At 45.1% G+C, this 4710-nt stretch overlaps 1 protein-coding gene across 1 annotated transcript in view; it reads right to left on the reverse strand.

The window, feature by feature from the left end:
- Positions 1-3553, reverse strand: part of Paip2 (poly(A) binding protein interacting protein 2) — a 20877-nt gene extending 17324 nt beyond the window's left edge. The window contains exon 1 of the mRNA XM_008844296.2: positions 3412-3553. The gene's annotated coding sequence lies outside the window, so the exon portion shown is untranslated. The remainder of the gene's footprint in view (positions 1-3411) is intronic.
- Positions 3554-4710: the final 1157 nt, after the last annotated feature.

A 4710-nucleotide genomic window follows, 5' to 3' on the forward strand; every position in this document is an offset into this window, starting at 1 on the left:
TCAAGATCCTTTCTCAAAAGAAAACAAAACAGTGCTGATCCCAATACTTGGAAGGGAGAGGCAGGTGAACTGAAGGCCAGCCTGGTCTACACAGTGAGTTCCAGGCCAGCTGCAATTATAGGGAGACCCTGTCTCAAAAAAAGACTAAAAAAGAGACAGCTATAATCAGTCTGGGTATTATTATTAGCTGTGTAATGGATGAGTACGTTTAACCTGAGTCTCAGAGCCTTCATATGTAAAATGGGTAATACTGAGAATACCTAGGCAGAACACCTGGCATTAACCATTAAAAACTATTTTTTTCTTTTTTGGAGAAAGGGTCTTATATAGCCAAGAGTAGTCTTGGGCTCCTGCTGCTTCTACCTACACCTCCTGAGTGCTGGGGTCACAAGCATGCACCACAGGAGTTTATTTTTTTGAGACAGGGTCTCAACACTGTATGTAGGCCAGACTGGCCTCAAACTCAAGGCAATCCTCCTGCCTCAGTCTGAGTACTAGGATTACAGGCCTATGCTACCATTTTCAGTTTAACTTGCTTAATCATTTAGAACAATTAAGCTTTTAGAGCAAGGGATAAGTTAAAAATCACAAGTCTTACACCTGTAGGAATGACACAATGTCACAGAAAAATCCTAAACAAAGGCTATAACCAGTCAGGGCACACATCTGAAATCCTAGCTACTTAGGAAGCAGAGAGACAGGAGGCTAGTCAATTTTAAGGCAAGCCTGGTCAATTTAGGGAGACCTTGTCTCTAAAAAGGGCTGGAGATTTTACTTATAGTGAAGTCCTTGACAACTACCCTGTGTTTAACCTAAGCACTTAAGAAAAAAGGGTTATATAACCCTACTCTCTACCATAATGTAAGAAGGTGATAGGCAAGAATAAGAATGGCTATCCATTCTCCACCATTACTACCAGAAGCTCAAGTACATCACAAACACTATCCTAACTTAGACAAACTTTTTTTTTTAATATTTTATTATTTTCATTTTATGTGTATGCGTGTATTGCCTGCATGTAGGTAAGTGCACTCGTGTCATGCAATGCCCGCGGAGGGCAGAAGAGGCTGTTGGATCCCCTGGAACTGGAGTTACAGACAGTTGTTAGCTGCCATGTAGATGCTGGGAATCGAACCCGGGTCTTCTGTAAGAACAGCCAATGTTCTTAACCGCTAAGTAATCTTTCCAGCCCCGACAAACTGGTATTTTAAGACGTAATTCAAACTCTTCAGAGCTATACCATTTACAATGGTAGCCATTAGCTATATGCAACCATTTAAATTAAAATTTAGCTTTTCTGTTGCACCTGCCATATTCCAAGTTTTCTGGGTTTTTTTTCTTTTTTTTTTGGTCTTTTTGAGACAGTGTCTCCCTGTAGCCCCAGCTGACCTGGAAACTCATTATGTAGACCAGGCTGGCTTTGAACTCAGAGATCCGTCTGCTTCTACCTCCCTAAAGGCGTGAGCCATCACACCTGGCATTATTTTGTTTTTGAGACAGGGTCTCCCTGTAGCTCCAGCAGACCTGGAACTTGCTATATACACCAGGTTGGCTTCCATCTGCACCTGCCTGTCTCCCAAATGCCTGGATTAAAGGCATGCACCATTATGCCCTGCTCATATTTCAAGTTTCAACAGCCACCAGAGTGCTGTTTTTCACAGGTGCAAGCCACTACATCTGATTTAAGTAGTTAATATTTATAAAAGCATGTAGAACAATGCCTGGTATTATTAAATGTCATATTTCTCTAAATAAAAATAATCTGTCACAGGTTGTCATGATAATGAATATTTTATAAATTACAGAAAGGTGAAAATTCAAGATTATTAAAAATAGTCTTATTAATCGCCCACAATATCCACTAAATTGTTCTAACAGTGGGCATTTTATAATTTTAAAACAAAGGCATCACTATCCAGGGTCATAAAGTAATAAAGCTGAGTAAGACTTACTACTTATTAAAGGAAAAACCTGCTATAAACTTACTCTGTCCCAAAGAGGGTAGAAATTACCTACCTCGATTTGAGTTCTCTGGGAGCAATATGCACACAACCTTTACCCATTACAGTGAATTGCCATTCCCCCCATCCCCTAAAGAAAGATAAAGAGGGTATAATTTTTTGGAAGTTACCCATCTTTGATTGTGATATATACTTGTGAGAATGGGTCTGTTCAAAGTCACTAAAGTGACACAAAGTAACAGATTCATCCCAGTATCCTGTCATTCACAAACCAGAAACCACAAAACAGCAAATACTGGATCTCATTCAAGTCCTTACAGAGACCCTTTTCCTATCTGAAAACACAACGGAAAGCAGATGAATTTTCAAAAGCTACTTAATGAAAATACAAACATCTGCTCAATTGCTCACGTGAAATTTGTGAAAGAACGTGCCACCATGGTACAAGAAATGCTCAGCCAGCACATGCAAAACGAGTTTGTTGAAATAAACGTTGAAGGCTGTCAGCTATGTTAGACCTTTCCCAAGGCAGAGTGGAAACCAGGATCTTCCCCGGAGGTCTCTGTAAGACTCAGAGCTACAAAATCATGGAAAGCAGGACAACAAAAGGAAGCCTTTTAGCACTCATTAGAAAATAACAGCTGGCTGCTCCAACAAATGGTTAAGATTAACTTCACCAGAAACCTTTACCCCAGCCCCTGTTCTTGTAATAGTGGTGGGGAAGAAAATAAGCAGATTACTGAAAGGTAAGAGGTCCAGTACCAAAGCCTATGAACTCACTGAACTCTAGCTAGCTCAAACAGCCGTGCAGTAAGAATCCCCAGCACCCCCAAACAAAGGCCTTCCTATCTGAAGCGTGTGATAGAGTAAGGCTTAAAACAAGGGTAGAGAAGGTGAAGAAGCGGGAGAAAGAAGGTGAAAACGATACAAGCCGGTCGATCATTACGGAGCGCTCCCCTAAGACACCCGCCCCTACACTCCCCAAACCCCAGCAACGACAGGAGCGCGCACGCGCAACAAGGGGCTGCGCGTGGCGACGCGCAGGCGTAAAGTGGGTAGAAACAATGAGCTTTGTTGCTGAGGCAGTGGTGGGGGGCAGGGGACAAGGTACGGGGGGAAAAGACCAAGGACTGAGGACCGCGGAACGCAATAAAGTGCAATCCCAGCAACGCTCGCGCGCCACCAAAGACCCGGATAGAGGGCTGCAGAGAACGAAATCATAATGACAATGAGAAAGGCGCGACGGCCATTTCTGAGAAAAGAGATGGAGCCTTCTTATGCTCGTCCCTCGGCCTCCGTGGAGAGGCCAGGAATGGCCGAGGTCAGACGGGACTCCGCGGCCCACAGCCGGAGGGACCCCTGGGCCCCCCTCAGCCGTCGCCCAGGGCTGTCCCTCGGCCGCTGAGGTCGTCACGCCCTTTGCAGCGCTCCGCTCACGGGGACCCCTCACCCAGTGCACGGCAGCGGGGACGGCAGCCAACGAATCCTGTCGGCCTCCGCGGATCTCCACAGGCAGCGCCGCTCCCCCGCTCGACGTGCGCTTCGCCCGCCGCCTCCCAGCTCCAGTCCAAACAAACACCCCAGCCCGGAAGTGACTTCATTTCCGTCAAGTCGGCCCCGCCCACTCGTTGGTCCGCGCTGCCCACCTAGGCCACTAGAGGTGCGCAAGAGAGAACGTCTTACGCCAAAGGTCTCTCGGTCTGAGATGAGCATATGTGCTGGAGCAAAAGGCCCTCTGGAGTAAAACCTTGGGGTTTACTAGTGTGGTCGAGTTCTCTGTGAGGCGGTTGTCTCCGCAGTCACCCGCCCTGCCAGAATGGTGGGATTCAGTGGGATGGGAGGTGGGAACGAAGATACAAAGATGTGGAACATCCAGATAATGCACCCACCCAGATGTACACAGCGTCACTCTAAGAACATGCATCGATGTCACTGAAATCCTGATATAAATAAAAGTCAAAATCACAGGCATACAAACTGATCTACAAGCACTTCTCACATATTTTTAAGATGAACCTTTATACATACATGAAATACCAGCAAGCTATGCTGCCTGTTGAGCCTCTTACAAACTAAGGATAGTTAGACTCAAGAATTTCCAAATCCAGAAGGTGTAGTAGCTCACACTTGTAATTCCAGCACTTAGGAGATGGAAGAGGAGGAGCAGGAATACAAGGTCATCCTCTTGTTACATAGCAAATTCGATGCTAGCCTGGGCTATGAGACCTTGCCTCAAAAGTGGGGGAGGGGGCAGCAAGACGACGCTGGGTAAATTAAGAGCCTGCCTGGTAAACCTGGTGCCTTGAGTTCAATCCCCAGGACCCACATAAAGGTGGAAGGAGAGAACAGACTCCATAAAGTCTCTGACACATGTACACACAAAAAGCATTTCAAATTTATAATTCTTGGTGCACTGGCCTATGCCACATTTCCTATTATCATTGGCAAGCTCTAAGATATATTTATGATGATACTAAACAAGACTGTGAAAAATCTGGATGTTAGATACACACTATATTTGATTTTTTTTTCTTTTGGTCTTTTTGAGACAGGGTCTCCCTGTAGCCCCAGCTGGCCTGGAACTTGCTATGTAGACCAGGCTGGCCTTGAGCCCACAGAGATCTGTCTCTCTCTGCCTCCCAAGTGCTGGGATTAAAGGTATTCTCCACCACGCCTGACAATACACTATATTTGAAACAGGACATACATAAATCTCATTAGTCTTTTCTCTTGGACAGTAAAAATAAAC

Source organism: Nannospalax galili, unplaced genomic scaffold, assembly GCF_000622305.1.
Source record: "Nannospalax galili isolate Female #2095 unplaced genomic scaffold, S.galili_v1.0 scaffold760, whole genome shotgun sequence".
Taxonomy (NCBI): domain Eukaryota; kingdom Metazoa; phylum Chordata; class Mammalia; order Rodentia; family Spalacidae; genus Nannospalax; species Nannospalax galili.